This window comes from Oncorhynchus masou, unplaced genomic scaffold (genome assembly GCF_036934945.1).
Source record: "Oncorhynchus masou masou isolate Uvic2021 unplaced genomic scaffold, UVic_Omas_1.1 unplaced_scaffold_799, whole genome shotgun sequence".
Lineage (NCBI taxonomy): Eukaryota > Metazoa > Chordata > Actinopteri > Salmoniformes > Salmonidae > Oncorhynchus > Oncorhynchus masou.
In genome coordinates this window covers 237,553-257,104 of record NW_027014464.1, presented here as the reverse complement: position 1 = coordinate 257,104, position 19,552 = coordinate 237,553, and the positions used below count along the sequence as shown (strand labels likewise).

Below are 19,552 nucleotides of genomic sequence, written 5' to 3'. Positions count from 1 at the left end.
TTTGCTATGAGACTTGAACTTGAGCTGAGGTGCTTCCCTTTTCCGTTGATCATCATTGAAATGTTTCTACAACTTGATTGGAGGCCACCTGTGGCAAAATCAACTGATTGGACATGATTTGGAAAGGCACACACCTGTCCATATAAGGTCCCACAGTTGACAGTGCAAGATTCAGAGCAAAAACCAAACCATGAGGTCAAAGGAATTGTCTGTCAGTAGATCCTGAAACAGGATTACATTGAGGCATGTATCTGGGGAAGGGAACCAAAACCTTTCTGCAGCATTGAAAGTAACCAAGAACACAGTGGCCTCCATCATTCTTCAATGGAAGATGTTTGGAACCACCAAGTTTGCCTGGCCAAACTGAGCAATCGATGGTCACTCTGTCAGAGCTCCAGAGTTCCTCTGTGGAGATGGGAGAATCTTCCAGAAGGACAACCATCTCTGCAGCACTCCACCATTCAGGCCTTTATGGTAGAGTGGCCAGATGGAATTCACTCTTCAGTAAAAGGCACATGACAGCCTGCTTGGAGTTTGCCAAAAGGCACCTAAAGGACTCTCAGACCATGAGAAACAATATTCTCTGGTCTGATGAAACCAAGATTGAACTCTTTGGCCTGAATGCCAAGCGTCACGTCTGGAGCAAACCTGTCACCATCCCTACGGTGAAGCATGGTGGTGGTAGCAGCATGCTGTGGGGATGTTTTTCAGCAGCAGGGATTGAGAGACTAGTCAGGATTTAGGGAAAGGTGAACGGAGCAAATTGCAGAGAGATCCTTGATTAAAACCTGCTCCAGAGCACTCAGGACCACAATGACCCTAAGCACACAGCCAAGACAACGCAGGAATGACTTTGCGACAAGTCTCTGAATGTCCTTGAGTGGCCCAGCCACAGCCTGGACTTGAACCCGATTGAACATCTCTGTAGAGACCTGGAAATAGATGTGCAGCGACGCTCCCCATCCAACCTGACAGAGTTGGTGAGGATCTGCAGAGAAGAATAGGAGAAACTCCTCAAATACAGGTTTGCCAAGCTTGCAGCATTATACCCAAGAAGACTTGAGTCTTTAATCAATGCCAAACGTGCTTCAACAAAGTACTAAGTAAAGGGTCTGAATACTTATTTAAAATGTCATATTTGAGTATTTAAACAAAAAAATAAATCTAAAAACCTGTTTTTGCTTTGTCATTATGGGGCATTGTGTGTCGATTTGATGAGGGGAAAAGACTGGCCAATCAGGAAAGCGCCTCATCTACCACCATTACCAAACCTTGAACCAGCTGCTAAACAAGGTAGCGAATCAGGAGAAAAGGATAATAAAATGTTTTCAGACCTGGAAATAGGAGTTTCCTTTCACATGATACAGAGGGAGAACTAATGTACAGGATTTCCCATTTGCACGTAAGTTGTTGAATAGTTTAATAAACTGTTGTAGTGAATGTTGATTTTTTTAGCAACCCATTATCGACTGACAGGTTCAGGTTGTCTCACTACACTGAACAAAAATATGAAACGCAACATGTAAAGTGTTGGTCCCATGTTTCATGAGCTGAAATAAAAAAATCCCAGAAATGTTTCAAATACACAAAAAGCTTATTTCTCTCAAATGTTGTGCGCAAATTTGTTTACGTCCCTGTTAATGAGCATTTCTCCTTTGTCATGATAATCCATCCACAGGTGTGGCATATCAAGAAGCTGATTAAACAGCATGATCATTACACAGGTGCACCTTGTGCTTTGTACAATATAAGGCCACTTTATTAAAATGTGCAGTTTTGTCACAACACAATGTCACAGATGTCTCAAGGTTTGTGGTTGGCTTGCTGACTGCAATAATATCCACCAGAGCTGTTTCCAGATAATTTAATGTTAATTACTCTACCATAAGCCGCCTCCAGCCTCATTTTCAGAGAATTTGGCAGTTTGTCCAACCGGCCTCACAACCGCAGACCACATGTAACCACACCAGCCCACGACCTCCACATCCGGCTTCTTCACCTACGGGATTGGCTGAGAGGGTTGCTGAGGAGTATTTCTGTCTGTAATAAAGCAATTTTGTGGGGAAAAACTTATTCTGATTGGCTGGGCCTGGCTCCCAAGTGGGTGGGCCTTTGCCCTCCAAGGCTGCATCCCTGCCCAATCATGTGAAATTCATAGATTATGGCCTAATTAATTGCATTGAAATGGACTGATTTCCATATATATTAACCCAGCAAAAAAAATAAACGTCCCTTTTTCAGGACCCTGTCTTTCAAATATAATTTGTAAAAATCCAAATAACTTCACAGATCTTCATTGTAAAGGGTTTAAACACTGTTTCCCATGCTTGGTCAATGAACCATAAACAATTAATGAACATGCACCTGTGGAATGTTCGTTAAGACACTAACAGCTTACAAGCAATTAAGGTCACAGTTATGAAAGCTTAGGGCACTAAAGAGGCCTTTCTACTGACTCTGAAAAACACCAAAAGAAAGATGCCCAGGGTCCCTGCTCATCTGCGTGAATGTGCCTTAGGCATGCCGCAAGGACTGCAGATGTGGCCAGGGCAATAAATTGCAATGTCCGTACTGTGAGATGCCTAAGACAGCGCTACAGGGAGACAAGACAGGCAGCGGATCATCCTCGCAGTGGCAGACCACGTGTAACAACACCTGCACAGGATCGGTACATCCAAACATCACACCTGCGGGACAGGTACAGGATGGCAACAACAACTGTCCAAGTTACACCAGGAAGGCACAATCCCTCCATCAGTGCTCAGACTGTCCACAATAACCTGAGAGAGGCTGGACTGAGGGCTTATAGGCCTGTTGTAAGGCAGGTTCTCACCAGACATCACCGGCAACAACGTCGCCTATGGCCACATACTCACCGTTGCTGGACCAGACAGGACTGGCAAAAAAGTGCTCTTCACTGACGAGTCGCGGTTTTGTCTCACCACGGATTCACGTTTATCGTCGAAGGAATGAGCATTACACCAAGGCCTGTACTCTGGAGTGGAATCGATTTGGAGGTGGAGGGTCCGTCATGGTCTGGGGCGGTGTGTCAGCATCCTCGGACTGATCTTGTTGTCATTGCAGGCAATCTCAACGCAGTGCATTACAGGGAAGACATCCTCCTCCCTCATGTGGTACCCTTCCTGCAGGCTCATCCTGACATGACAATCCAGCATGACAATTCCACCAGCGATACTGCTCATTCTGTGCACAATTTTTTGCAAGTGGAGGAATGTCAGTGTTCTTGCATGGCCAGGGAAGAGCCCGGATCTCAATCCCATTGAGCATGTCTGGGACTTGTTGGATCGGAGGGTGAGAGCTAGGGCCATTCCCCCCAGAAATGTCTGGGAACTTGCAGGTGCCTTGGTGGAAGAGTGGGGTAACATCTCACAGCAAGAACTGGCAGATCTGGTGCAGTCCATGAGGAGGAGATGCACTGCAGTACTTAATGCAGCTGGTGGCCACACCAGATACTGACTTACTTCTGATTTTGACCCCCCCCCCTTTATACAGGGACACATTATTCCATTTTTGTTAGTCACATGCCTGTGGAACTTGTTCAGTTTATGTCTCAGTTGAAACTCATGTTCATACAAATATTTACACATGTTAAGTTTGCTGAAAATAAACGCAGTTGACAGTGAGAGGATTTTTCTTTTTTTTCTTTTTTTGCTGAGTTTATGTGTGTATATACAGTGGGGTAAAAAAGTATTTAGTCAGCCACCAATTGTGCAAGTTCTCCCACTTAAAAAGACGAGAGAGGCCTGTAATTTTCATCATAGGTAGTACACTTCAACTATGACAGACCAAATGAGAAAAAAAATCCAGAAAATCACATTGTAGGATTTTTAATGAATTTATTTGCAAATTATGGTGGAAAATAAGTATTTGGTCACCTACAAACAAGCAAGATTTCTGGCTCCTTGGGAGCAATTTCCAAACGCCTGAAGGTACCACGTTCATCTGTACAAGCAATAGTACGCAAGTATAAACACCATGGGACCACGAAGCGTTCTGTCTCCTAGAGATTAATGTACTTTTGTGTGAAAAGTGCAAATCAATCCCAGAACAACAGCAAAGGACCTTGTGAAGATGCTGGAGGAAACAGGTACAAAAGTATATATTTCCACAGTTAAACAAGTCCTATATCAACATAAACTGAAAGGCCGCTCAGCAAGGAAGAAGCCACTGCTCCAAAACTGACATAAAAAAGCCAGACTATGGTTTGCAACTGCAAATGGGGACAAAGATTGTACTTTTTGGAAAAATGTCCTCTGGTCTGATGAAACAAAATAGAACTGTTTGGCCAGTTGCAAGCTGAAGAACACCATCCCAACCGTAAAGCACGGGGGTGGCGGCATAATGTTGTGGGGGTGCTTCGCTGCAGGAGGGACTGGTGCACTTCACAAAATAGATGGCATCATGAGGAGGCAAATTTATGTGGATATATTGAAGCAACATCCCAAGACATCAGTCAGGAAGTTAAAGCTTGGTCGCAAATGAGGTCTTCCAAATGGACAATGACCCCAAGCATACTTGTGGCAAAATGGCTTAAGGACAACAAAGTCAAGGTATTCGAGTGACCATCACAAAGCCCTGACCTCAATCCTATAGACAATTTGTGGGCAGAACTGAAAAAGTGTGTGGGAGCAAGGAGGCCTAAAAACCTTACGCGGTTACACCAGCTCTGTCAGGAGGAATAGGCCAAAATTCACCCAACTTATTGTGGGAAGCTTGTGGAAGGCTACCTGAAACGTTTTAGCCAAGTTAAACAATTTAAAGGCAATGCTACCAAATACTAATTGAGTGCATGTAAACTTCTGACCCACTGGGAATGTGATGAAAGAAATAAAAGCTTAAATAAATCATTGTCTCTACTATTATTCTGACATTTCACATTCTTAAAAATAAAGTGATGATCCTAACTGACTTAAGACAGGGAATTTTTACCAGGATTAAATGTTAGGAATTGTGAAAAACTGAGTTCAAATGTATTTGGCAAAGGTGTATGTAAACTTCTGACTTCAACTGTAAATATATATATTAATAGTCGGGAAACAGGAAGTTCCGGGCTCCAGACACAATGAGGTCTGCGGAACTGTGCTCTGAAGACAGTAGCGTGTGTGTCCGTTTCAGAAGTATTACTAAAGGTATGCAATAGCACGTTTAAACTTTCTAATATCGAAAGAACATGTCGTAACATGTGAGGTAACAAATCCGGCAATGTATTTTCACGTTTGTCAAAGGTTTTATGACGTTTTAGTTTTGTGCTGAACCGAGTGAGTGAAGATCGTGATTAAATATAATTTTAGAAGTCACATTTAGCTAGCTAAGTTTAGACTTTGGGTTTGTCAGAGTGAATGGATGTACATTATTTCTTCAATCTAATTTCATAAAGAATCAATTGATTTGACATGTATTTTATATATGTACATGAGCTGGTAAAATGGCGGCGCCTCTCGGTCTGAGTCAATAGACTTGCAGGCTGTGCGGCTGCACCAGAGAGACAGTTTCAGGGTTGTTTTACTGTTTAGAAGCAGAATGGCATGTTCCTCTGATTTCTACATGTCACTGTAACAATATTCAGACACATTCAGTTGTTTCTATATTTATCTATAGTTGTTACTATGGTGTGAATGGGAAATACAATCTGTTGTGAGTGAAATAGTGGAAAATAGTACATAGTTATGCCTCAAACGGCAACCTTGTATTAATTGTTTATTTAGTCATTTATGCGTTAACGTGGATTTTAGGAAGTCTGCTATAGCTTATCTGCACGTAGAGTGAACATGTGTAATAAGGGTTACATGGAGAAAATATCTGAAAGGAAAATGGAGGCCGTCCTGTCAGCAAAATATATTAGACATAAACCCTCCATGAACGCTTGAAAAAAAAGGAGAAAAAAGACGCTCTATTTATACCTCAAACTAATGATTAAAACAAGGTGGATAGTAGAGAACATGTCTACCAACAATTCTTGGACAGACCAGAGCCTTTAGACATGAACTTTATTAACTGTTCTTCGTCCTGTAAGCGTTGCTAGGCAACGCAGGAATTCTGATCGCGTTCAGGGCTGCGGGCCAGAAGGTCGTGGGTTCGCAGACCACCGTGAACAAGAGTAGGGGTTGACATCTATTTTATGGTGAAAGCATTCCATGAGTCTATCATTGTATTTGCAGGTCTGAGAGAGAGGGGGGGGGGGCATTTTATAAACATTTCATACAAGTCTACGTCATTTTACGTATTAGCCAAATGTTTTTTAATACCACACAGGCTAAGAATGGAGAAAGGCTTATGTGTTCATCTCCATATTTCTCCAATGCCAAATCAGTGTTTCTTGTTTGCAACGAAATTGTCCCGGTTTGCAAATAACTAAATCAGAGACCATCTGACATGATTGGTGGGCGGGAGGTCCAATATAAACACAAACTTGCTCCCTTGACAACAGCTCTGCTCCGTTAAGCGCTAGAAGTATAAAAGCCCGGATGTCTGCAGAGGATTCATCTGCAGTCAGATATCGGATTGACCATCCAGTCTTTTAGCAGAGAAATGTAAATCTCTAACTGCTGGCTACTCTCATTCTGTGTCTTTAACCCAACAAGCATTTCCATAAAAGCTGTCTGATACTGATTATTGGAGGACCAAAAAAAGCCAATACCGATTAATCTGACGATTTTTTTTTGTTAAATTAAAAAATATATATTATTTGTAAAAATCAATTTAGCATCAAATAAATAATGAAACATGTTCAATTTGGTTTAAATAATGCAAAAACAAATTGTTGGAGAAGAAAGTAAAAGTGCAATATGTGCCATGTAAGAAAGCTAACGTTTCAGTTCCTTGCTCAGAACATGAGAACATATGAAAGCTGGTGGCTCCTTTTAACATGAGTCTTCAATATTCCCAGGTAAGAAGTTTTAGGTTGTAGTTATTATAGGAATTATAGGACTATTTCTCTCTATACCATTTGTATTTCATTAACCTTTGACTATTGGATGTTCTTATAGGCACTTTAGTATTGCCAGTATAACAGTATAGCTTCCGTCCCTCTCCTTGTGCTCCTCCCTGGGCTCGAACCAGGAACACAACGACAACAGCCACCCTCAAAGCAGTGTTACCCATGCAGAGCAAGGGGGACAACCACTCCAAGTCTCAGAGCGAGTGACGTTTGAAACGCTATTAGTGCGCACCCCGCTAACTAGCTAGCCATTTCACATCGGTTACACGGGCCTAATCTCGGGAGTTGATAGGCTTGAAGTCATAAACAGCGCAATGCTTGACGCACAATGAAGAGCTGCTGGCAAAACGCACGAAAGTGCTATTTGAATGAATGCTTATGAGCCTGCTGCTGCCTACCACTGCTCAGTCAGACTGCTCTATCAAATCATAGACTTAGTTATAACATAATAACACACAGAAATACGAGCCGTAGGTCATTAATATGGTCGAATCCGGAAACTATCATCTCGAAAACAAGATGTTTATTCTTTCAGTGAAATACGGAACCGTTCCGTATTTTATCTAAGGGGTGGCATCCATCAGTCTAAATATTCCTGTTACATTTTCCAACCTTCAATGCTATGTCATAATTACGTAAAATTCTGGCAAATTTGGCGGCCCAAACTGTTGCATATACACTGACTCCGCGTGCAATGAACGCGAGAGAAGTGACACAATTTCACCTGGTTATTATTGCCCGCTAACCTGGATTTCTTTTAGCTAAATATGCAGGTTTAAAAATATATACTTCTGTGTATTGATTTTAAGAAAGGCATTGATGTTCATGGTTAGGTACACATTGTAGCAACGATATGCACTGCATCGATTATATGCAACGCAGGACACGCTAGATAAACTAGTAATATCATCAACCATGTGTAGTTAACTCGTGATTATGATTGATTGTTTTTTTATAAGATAAGTTTAATGCTAGCTAGCAACTTTCCTTGGCTTACTGCATTCGCGTAACAGGCAGTCTCCTTGTGGAGTGCAATGAGAGGGAGGTGGTTAGAGTGTTGGACTAGTTAACTGTAAGGTTGCAAGATTGAATCCCCCGAGCTGACAAGGTGAAAATCTGTCGTTCTGCCCCTGAACGAGGCAGTTAACCCACTGTTCCTAGGCCGTCATTGAAAATAAGAATGTGTTCTTAACTGACTTGCCTAGTTAAATAAAGGTAAAATAAAGTTGTATTTTTTTTTTTAAAGAAGGCCAAACCAAAAATACCGATATCCGATTGTTATGAAAACTTGAAATCGGCCCTAATTAATCGGCCATTCCGTTGAATCGGTCGACCTCCAGTTTAAACATCTTCTATTGTACAGAATGTAAATAGCTTAATAAATTGGTAGTGACAGAATTAGATTAGAAGTCTTTTTTTGTTTGTCTCCTGGTCTTATAGAAGGTTGTATCTCAGCCTCTGAACGTCAAAGAAACACCGTAACTTCTTTCCTGGTTATTTTACAGCCTGTTTCCAGCGTAACGCAGCGCTGACCAAAACACTGTTATAGATCTCTTTTTATAATCAGATCAGGTTTATTTTCTTCATGTTAATCAAACAAGTGGTAGGCCTGTGCTTTTTGACATCTTCTTCACTAAAAGAGGCCTGTGGCATAATCCCTCAAGTGGTAGGCCTGTGACATCTTCTTCACTAAAAGAGGCCTGTTGACATCTTCTTCACTTAAAAGAGGCCTGTGGCATAATCCCTCAAGTGGAGTCTGGGTTTTAACTCAACAGCCCTTCACTGACATGGAGGCTATTTAAAGAGTACATGGAGAGTGTGCGCTTGTCCGTGCGCAAGATTGTGTGGATTTTTTGGGACTTGGCCTAATCAACAAAAAAATCTGAAGAAACCTTTCACTCTCTTCCTCACAGCACAGCCATTGGTTAGGATAGGCCTACACAGCACAGCCATTGGTTAGGATAAGCCGACACAGCACAGCCATTGGTTAGGATAGGCCTACACAGCACAGCCATTGGTTAGGATAGGATGACACAGCACAGCCATTGGTTAGGATAGGACTGTACAGCACAGCCATTGGTTAGGATAAGCCGACACAGCACAGCCACTGGTTAAGCCGACACAGCACAGCCATTGGTTAGGATAGGCTGACATAGCACAGCATTGGTTAGATGGCATTTCAAAAAAGTTTTGGCTCAACAAGCACAGAGCAGGCCGCTGCTCAGGGTTGGAATAACCTTTGCAGTGTGTAATGCAGCCTAGTTGTATTTACACCATCCCAGCAACTATCCTAGAACCATATTATAACTTTGCTCTGTGCTTCTCCCAGCATGCACTTCGTATCCTATAGCCCAGGGCTCTTGAACCCTGTTCCTGGAGAGCTACAGTAATGTAGGCTTTCGCTCTAACCCTAACCTAGCACACCTAATTGTATAAACTGAACCAATGGGTTGGAGTGAAAACCTACAGGAGGATAGCTCTCCAGGAACAGGGTTGGAGTTAAAACCTACAGGAGGGTAGCTCTCCAGGAACAGGGTTGGAGTTAAAACCTACAGGAGGGTAGCTCTCCAGGAACAGGGTTGGAGTTAAAACCTACAGGAGGGTAGCTCTCCAGGAACAGGGTTGGAGTTAAAACCTACAGGAGGGTAGCTCTCCAGGAACAGGTTTGGAGTTAAAACCTACAGGAGGGTAGCTCTCCAGGAACAGGGTTGGAGTTAAAACCTACAGGAGGGTAGCTCTCCAGGAACAGGGTTGGAGTTAAAACCTACAGGAGGGTAGCTCTCCAGGAACAGGGTTGGAGTTAAAACCTACAGGAGGGTAGCTCTCCAGGAACAGGGTTGGAGTTAAAACCTACAGGAGGATAGCTCTCCAGGAACAGGGTTGGAGTTAAAACCTACCGGAGGATAGCTCTCCAGGAACAGGGTTGGAGTTAAAACCTACAGGAGCGTAGCTCTCCGGGGAACAGGGTTGGAGTTAAAACCTACAGGAGGGTAGCTCTCCAGGAACAGGGTTGGAGTTAAAACCTACAGGAGGGTTGCTCTCCAGGAACAGGGTTGGAGTTAAAACCTACAGGAGGGTAGCTCTCCAGGAACAGGGTTGGATTTAAAACCTATAGGAGGGTAGCTCTCCAGGAACAGGGTTGGAGTTAAAACCTACAGGAGGGTCTTTCTCCAGGAACAGGGTTGGAGTTAAAACCTACAGGAGGATAGCTCTCCAGGAACAGGGTTGGAGTTAAAACCTACAGGAGGGTCTTTCTCCAGGAACAGGGTTGGAGTTAAAACCTACAGGAGGGTAGCTCTCCAGGAACAGCGTTGGAGTTAAAACCTACAGGAGGGAAGCTCTCCAGGAACAGGATTGGAGTTAAAACCTACAGGAGGGTGTCTCTCCAGGAACAGGGTTGGACAGCCCTGCTTTAGCCTATAGACTATGGATCATTTGATTGGCATCACACTAAATGGCCTATAGTCACACTTGATATTGCCCAGCAGAGAATCAGAGATGAGGGGCGGCATCAGGCACACATTGATATATAGCCAATCAGCGTTCAGGGCTCAAACCACCCAGTTTATAAAGCCTAATAAGCAAGTAATTGTCAAACACTGAGAAACATTGACATGTCATCAATTACAAATGACATGACCCTCTTCTGGACTAGATTAAAACAATACTAAACCCTCCCCTTGACTGACATTGAAAAAGCTCAACCCTCATTTCCCTCCAGGTAACCATTCTGTACATTTAGATCTATCTCTTATTTGTGTTATTTAAAGGGTGCATTTTGTCTAATGTTTTGTTGGCAATGCTTAACTACCTGATCTATTGAAATTAGAGAATTGAACAACAAAAAATATAATATCTTTTGAGAATTAAGTAAGCACCAGACCTGTCAAGATTGTTTTCTGTTTCTCATTATATCTACAAGGCGACCTGAATTAAGTCTGAGGCCGGTAGCATCAACAGTGACAACAAACCCAGCCTGTCTCTCTCCTTCCACACTGAGTAGAAACCTACAGTCACTGGGTCCTGATTGTGAGAGTGGAGCCCAGTTTGCTCTGCAGGGTCCAGAGATGGCATCAGTGAAGCTGGAAGACTGCAGTCAAACACTGGAGCTGAATGTCAACATTAAAGATGAAGAAGAGGAGGAAAAGATTGGGACAACTGTTTCTCACGGTAAGAGCTGGTACCACATAAGTTAGACTGGGACATAAGTTAGACTGGGTCATGAGTTAAACTGGGCCATAAGTTAGACTGGGTCATAAGTTAGACTGGGCCATAAGTTAAACTGGGCCATAAGTTAAACTGGGCCATAAGTTAAACTGGGCCATAAGTTAGACTGGGTCATAAGTTAGACTGGGCCATAAATTAGACTGGGTCATAAGTTAGACTGGGCCATAAGTTAGACTGGGCCATAAGTTAGACTGGGTCATAAGTTAGACTGGGTCATATGGAGGTCTAACGCTAGGAGAGAGGAGACTAAGGAAGTGAAGTAGACAAACTGCCAGTGTTTTATAGTTCTATGAAATTATTCTGTAGTTACTAACCCTTGTGATAGTGAGTGGAGGATGATATGAAATGAGTCTGTAGTTACTAACCCTTGTGATAGTGATTGGAGGATGATATGAAATGAGTCTGTAGTTACTAACCCTTGTGATAGTGAGTGGAGGATGATATGAAATGAGTCTGTAGTTACTAACCCTTGTGATAGTGAGTGGAGGATGATATGAAATGAGTCTGTAGTTACTAACCCTTGTGATAGTGAGTGGAGGATGATATGAAATGAGTCTGTGTAGTTACTAACCCTTGTGATAGTGAGTGGAGGATGATATGAAATGAGTCTGTAGTTACTAACCCTTGTGATAGTGAGTGGAGGATGATATGAAATGAGTCTGTGTAGTTACTAACCCTTGTGATAGTGAGTGGAGGATGATATGAAATGAGTCTGTGTAGTTACTAACCCTTGTGATAGTGAGTGGAGGATGATATGAAATGAGTCTGTAGTTACTAACCCTGGTGATAGTGAGTGGAGGATGATATGAAATGAGTCTGTGTAGTTACTAACCCTGGTGATAGTGAGTGGAGGATGATATGAAATGAGTCTGTGTAGTTACTAACCCTGGTGATAGTGAGTGGAGGATGATATGAAATGAGTCTGTGTAGTTACTAACCCTTGTGATAGTGAGTGGAGGATGATATGAAATGAGTCTGTAGTTACTAACCCTGGTGATAGTGAGTGGAGGATGATATGAAATGAGTCTGTAGTTACTAACCCTGGTGATAGTGAGTGGAGGATGATATGAAATGAGTCTGTAGTTACTAACCCTGGTGATAGTGAGTAGAGGATGATATGAAATGAGTCTGTAGTTACTAACCCTGGTGATAGTGAGTGGAGGATGATATGAAATGAGTGTAGTGACTAACCCTGGTGATAGTGAGTGGAGGATGATTATGGGTAATGATTTTCACCCCTTTAGCCTTAGACTGTTGTCAGGGTTCTGGTCAATTCCAGATCATTCAGGAAATACACTGAAATTCCAATTCTCTTCAATGCTTTTCAATTAGCAGCATGTGGAATTTGGAATTAGGTTCACTTTCTGAATTGATTGGAATTGAAAAGGAATTGACCCCAACCCAGACTGTTACCCACTTTTAGAATAGTTTTATTCCCCTGTATTGTACAGCCTACTGATATGAAGTCACATGACACCCGGTACAGCCAGAAGAGGACTGGCCACGCCTCGGTTCCTTTCTAGGTTTCTTCCTATGCTCCTCTGTTCCTGCATTCCAGCAAACCTACTCATTCAAGGGTTTTTCTTATTATTTTTTTTTACTATTTTCTACATTGTAGAATAACAATGAAGACAAACTATGAAATAACACATGGAATCATGTAGTAACCAAAAAAAAGAGTTATATTAATATATTTTATATTATTCAAAGTAGCCACCCTTTGCCTTGATGACAACTTTGCACACTCTTGGCATTCTCTCAACCAGCTTCACCTGGAATGCTTTTCCAACAGTCTTGAAGGAGTTCCCACATTTGATGAGCACTTGTTGGCTGCTGTTCCTTCACTCTGCGGTCCAAATCATCCCAAACCATCTCAATTGGGTTGAGGTCAGGTGACTGTGGAGGCCAGGTCATCTGATGCAGCACTCCATCATTCTCCTTCTTGGTCAAATAGCCCTTACACAGCCTGGAGGTGTGTTTTGGGTCATTGTTCTTTTGAAAAACAAATGATAGTCCACTAAGTGCAAACCAGATGGGATGGTGTGTCGCTGCAGAATGCTGTATTTGTATTTTTAGTTTTTATTATGGATCCCCATTAGATGCTGCCAAGGCAACAGCTACTCTTCCTGGGGTTTATTATGGATCCCCATTAGCTCCTGCCAAGGCAGCAGCTATTCTTCCTGGGTTTTTTTTATGGATACCCATTAGATGTTGCCAAGGCAGCAGCTACTCTTCCTGAGGTTTATTATGGATCCCCATTAGCTCCTGCCAAGGCAGCAGCTACTCTTCCTGAGGTTTATTATGGATCCCCATTAGATGCTGCCAAGGCAACAGCTACTGTTCCTGGGGTTTATTATGGATCCCCATTAGTTCCTGCCAAGACTGCAGCTACTCTTCCTGGGGTCCAACAATGAAAAACAATAACATTACAAGACATACAAAGATTTCACAACACACTCTGTCCCCTACTCTACCACATATCTACAGCACAAAATCCATGTGAACAGTGGCTTCCGAAAGTATTGTGCTTGTTGAGTGTCCTTCCTTTAAGTGTCCTTCCCTATAAGTGTGCTGAAATTCTGTTGTCAATTTGTTTACTGTGAAATAGCATTGTATCTGGTCAAACACCATTTTTTCCCCCAGAAGCTTTAGCTTCCCTCCAGGCCTGAGGGAACACACTTTCTAGTAGGCTTACAATTATTTGTAAGCTTATATTGAAGATGTGGCAAATAGGAGTGGCAACATCGTCCGCTAGTATCCTCAGTCATTTTCCATCCAGATTGTCAGACATTGGTGGCTTGTCATTGGTTGATAGACAACAATACTTTTTTCACCTCTGCCACACTGACTTTTACGGAATTCAAAAGTACATATCTTGTCTTTTCAAAATTTGTTCAGATATACTTGGATATGTAGCGTCAGCGTTTGTTGCTGGCATGTCATCCCTAAGTGTGCTAATCTTGCCAATGAAAAGTAATTTAAGTAGTTGGCAATATCAGTGGGTTTTGTGATGAATGAGCCATCTGATTCAATATTAGTGGGTTTTGTGATGAATGAGCCATCTGATTCAATATCAGTGGGCTTTGTGATGAATGAGCCAACTGATTCAATATCAGTGGGTTTTGTGATGAATGAGCCATCTGATCCAATGAATGATGAAGCCAAGTCATCTGATTCCCCCAGTTTTTTTTTAAATTTAAGGTGCCCCAAAGCTTTTATTATCATTGGTTTTGTGATGAATGAGCCATCTGATTCAATATGAAGCCAGCTCCCCCCCCAATTCTTTATGTAATTTATCTTTGTTTCATAGTGTAGTTTCTTTTAATTTAGTTTAGTCACATGATTTCTTAACTTGCAGTACGTTTGCCTGTCAGTTGGGCTGCCAGACTTATTTGCCATTCCTTTCTCCTCATCCCTCTCAACAATACAATTGTTCAATTCCTCATCAATCCAAGGAGATTTAACAGTTTTTACAGTCATTTCTTAATGGGCGCGTTGCTTATTAGTAACTGGAATAAGTAGTTTCATAAATGTGTGAAGTGCAGCATCTGGTTGCTCCTCATTACACACCAGACCAGCAGCATCTGGTTGCTCCTCATTACACACCAGACCAGCAGCATCTGGTTGCTCCTCATTACACACCAGACCAGCAGCATCTGGTTGCTCCTCATTACACACCAGACCAGCAGCATCTGGTTGCTCCTCATTACACACCAGACCAGCAGCATCTGGTTGCTCCTCATTACACACCAGACCAGCAGCATCTGGTTGCTCCTCATTACACACCAGACCAGCAGCATCTGGTTGCTCCTCATTACACACCAGACCAGCAGCATCTGGTTGCTCCTCATTACACACCAGACCAGCAGCATCTGGTTGCTCCTCATTACACACCAGACCAGCAAATATGATTTACATCACCAACATATGAATCACTACAACACTTATTGTATGACCTCTTATATGCTGTGTTAGGCCCAGCCTGACCTCTTATACACTGTGTTAGGCCCAGCCTGACCTCTTATACACTGTGTTAGGCCCAGCCTGACCTCTTATACACTGTGTTAGGCCCAGCCTGACCTCTTATACACTGTGTTAGGCCCAGCCTGACCTCTTATACACTGTGTTAGGCCCAGCCTGACCTCTTATACACAGAGGCCCAGCCTGACCTCTTATACACTGTGTTAGGCCCAGCCTGACCTCTTATACACTGTGTTAGGCCCAGCCTGACCTCTTATACACTGTGTTAGGCCCAGCCTGACCTCTTATACGCTGTGTTAGGCCCAGCCTGACCTCTTATACGCTGTGTTAGGCCCAGCCTGACCTCTTATACACTGTGTTAGGCCCAGCCTGACCTCTTATACACTGTGTTAGGCCCAGCCTGACCTCTTATACACTGTGTTAGGCCCAGCCTGACCTCTTATACACTGTGTTAGGCCCAGCCTGACCTCTTATACACTGTGTTAGGCCCAGCCTGACCTCTTATACGCTGTGTTAGGCCCAGCCTGACCTCTTATACGCTGTGTTAGGCCCAGCCTGACCTCTTATACACTGTGTTAGGCCCAGCCTGACCTCTTATACACTGTGTGAGGCCCAGCCTGACCTCTTATACACTGTGTTAGGCCCAGCCTTTGGAACTGTGGTTTTCCTAGATATGGTTATTATATTGTGATCAATACATCCTGTAGTTCTGGATACTGCTTTAAAAGCAAATATCTGCAGCGTTAGTAAAGATGTGATCAATACCTGTTTCATTCCTGTGCTGTTTGTAACTATCCTGGTAGGTTGACTGACTGGTTACATTTAGATTTTTTTTGTTGTTGAGTGGGCAGGTTGATGAGAGCCAGTCAATGTTTCACACATTATCCAGATAATGACGGTTAGCACTTGGTGGTCTGTAGCAGCTTCCCACCAGAATGGGCTTTAGGTGAGGCAGATGGACCTGTAGCCATATCACTTCAACAGTAGTTAACATTATCCAGATACTGACTGTCTGTAGCAGCTTCACACCAGAATGGGCTTTAGGTGAGGCAGATGAACCTGCAGCCATATCACTTCAACAGTAGTTAACATGAGATCGTCTCTAATCTTTACAGGAATGTGGTTCTGAATATAAACAGCAACACCTCCCCCATTGGCATTTCTGTCTTTTCTGTAGATGTTATAACCATGTATTGCTACCACTGTATCATCAAAGGTATTACCTAAGTAGAGTTTCAGAGATAGTCAAAATATGAATGTCATTTGTAACTAGCAAGTTATTGATATCATGAACCTTGTTTTTTAGGTTACATATGGGCTATTTTTAGCACTTTTATGGGTTGCTTGATTGTTTTTAATGCTTTACTGAGAAGCTTATCAGGTAGACTTACTTATATTATGTACATTGGAGATGATAGTGCTGTGAGCTGCACAAAGTGGTCTTCTTACTAGGGCACACCGGTAGCCATGCTGGTTAAGTGTGGCTTTGAATTCTAAATAAATCACTGACAGTGTCACCAGTAAAGCACCCCCACACCATCACACCTCCTCCTCCATTGCTTCACGGTGGGAACCACACATGCGGAGATCATCCGTTCACCCACACCACGTCTCAGAAAGACACGGCAATTGGAACCAAAAGGACAGACCAAAGGACAGATTTCCATCGGCCTAATGTCCATTGCTTGTGTTTCTTCGCCCGAGCAATTCTCTTCTTCATATTGGTGTTCTTTAGTAGTGGTTTCTTGGCAGCAATTCAACCATGAAGGCCTGATTCACGAAGTCTCCTCTGAACAGTTGATGTTGAGATGTCTGTTACTTGAAATGAAGCATTTCTTTGGGCTGCAATCTGAGGTGCACTTGACTAATGAACTTATCTTCTGCAACAGAGGTAACTCTGGGTCTTCATTTCCTGTGGTGGTCCTCATGAGAGCCAGTTTCATCATAGCAATTGATGATTTTTGTGACTGCACTTGAAGAGACTTTCAAAGTTCTTGAAATGATTGGGTATTGAGTGACCTTCATGTTTTAAAGTAATAATGGACTGTCATTTCTCTTTGCTTATTTGAGCTGTTTTTGTCATAATATGGACTTGGTATTTTACCAAATAGGGCTCATCTGTATCCCACCCCTACCTTGTCACAACACAGGTGATTGGCTCAAATGCATTAAGAAGGAAAACATTTCCACAAATTAACTTTTAACAAGGCACACCTGTTAATTGAAATCCATTCCAGATGACTTCCTCATGAAGCTGGTTGAGAGAATGCAAAGCTTTCATCAAGGCAAAGGGTGGCTACTTTGAAAAATCTAAAATATATTTTTGAAGTCATTATTCTACAATGTAGAAAATAGTAAAAATAAAGAAAAACCCTGGAAGGAGTTGATGTCCAAACATTTGACTGGTTCTGTAGGTCTGGTATATGTAGTGTATATCACACCAACTGACTGGTTCTGTAGGTCTGGTATATGTAGTGTATATCACACCAACTGACTGGTTCTGTAGGTCTGGTATATGTACTGTATATCACACCAACTGACTGGTTCTGTAGGTCTGGTATATGTACTGTATATCACACCAACTGACTGGTTCTGTAGGTCTGGTATATGTAGTGTATATCACACCAACTGACTGGTTCTGTAGGTCTGGTATATGTAGTGTATATCACACCAACTGACTGGTTCTGTAGGTCTGGTATATGTACTGTATATCACACCAACTGACTGGTTCTGTAGGTCTGGTATATGTACTGTATATCACACCAACTGACTGGTTCTGTAGGTCTGGTATATGTACTGTAGTGTATATCACACCAACTGACTGGTTCTGTAGGTCTGGTATATGTAGTGTATATCACACCAACTGACTGGTTCTGTAGGTCTGGTATATGTAGTGTATATCACACCAACTGACTGGTTCTGTAGGTCTGGTATATGTAGTGTATATCACACCAACTGACTGGTTCTGTAGGTCTGGTATATGTAGTGTATATCACACCAACTGACTGGTTCTGTAGGTCTGGTATATGTACTGTATATCACACCAACTGACTGGTACTGTAGGTCTGGTATATGTACTGTATATCACACCAACTGACTGGTACTGTAGGTCTGGTATATGTAGTGTATATCACACCAACTGACTGGTACTGTAGGTCTGGTATATGTAGTGTATATCACACCAACTGACTGGTTCTTCTGATGTTGTTCACACAGGAGACCGTGTTGAGACATTCCCTACATCCAGAGAGACACAGCAGGAAGATCACAGAGCCAAGAGGTCTCACCACTGCCCACATTGTGAGGAGAATTTTCCAATTCTATCAAAGCTAAAAGTACACTTAAAAATACACACAGGAGACAATCTGTATTCCTGTACTGACTGTGGGAAGAGATTCACAACATCAAGGGCTCTGACACTTCATCAGAGAGTGCACACTGGAGAGAAGCCTTACTACTGCTCGTACTGTGGAAAATGCTTCACAACGTCTCTGAGTTAACAGTTCATCAGAGAACACACACTGGAGAAAAGCCTTACTACTGCTCTGACTGTGGGAAGAGTTTCTCCCACCTGTGTAACTTTAAAGCACACCAACGTATACATGCAGGAGAGAAGCCGTTCTCCTGCTCTGACTGTGGGAAGAGTTTCTCTCAACAGAACCATTTAAAGTCACACCAACGTATACACACAGGAGAGAAGCCTTACTACTGCTCTGACTGTGGGAAGAGTTTCTCTCGATTGGATACTTTAAAATCACATGAACGTATACATACAGGAAAGAAGCGTTACTACTGCTCCGACTGTAGGAAGAGTTTCTCCCACCAGGGTAGCTTAAAAAAACACCAATGTATACACACAGGAGAGAAGCCTTACTCCTGCTGTGACTGTGGAAAAAGATTCACAGCATCATTTGATCTAAAAGTTCACCAGAGAACACACACAGGAGAGAAGCCATACTCTTGCTCTGACTGTGGGAAGAGTTTCTCTCAACAGAACCATTTAAAAACACATCAACGTATACACACAGGAGAGAAGCCTTACTCCTGCTCTGTCTGTGGGAAGAGTTTCTCTCAAGAGAGCAACTTAAAAACACACCAACGTATACATAAAGGAGAGAAGCCTTACTACTGCTCTGTCTGTGGGAAGAGTTTCTCTCAACAGAGCAACTTAAAAACACACCAACGTATACATAAAGGAGAGATGCCTCATCAGTTCTCTCAGACCAGCTGAGATTAAAATCACTCCCATCACTCAATTTTCATCTCATTGCTTGACTTGGACTGAAATAGGTGCCGGTACTGCTTTGTATTTAGCTTCCACAACATACATCATTCATAAGTAAATGATCTGTTATAGAATATAAATTGGTATGTGTTATTCACTGA

At 42.5% G+C, this 19,552-nt stretch overlaps 1 pseudogene; it reads left to right on the top strand.

The window, feature by feature from the left end:
• Positions 1–10,946: 10,946 nt before the first annotated feature.
• Positions 10,947–19,552, top strand: LOC135537493 (gastrula zinc finger protein XlCGF17.1-like; annotated as a pseudogene).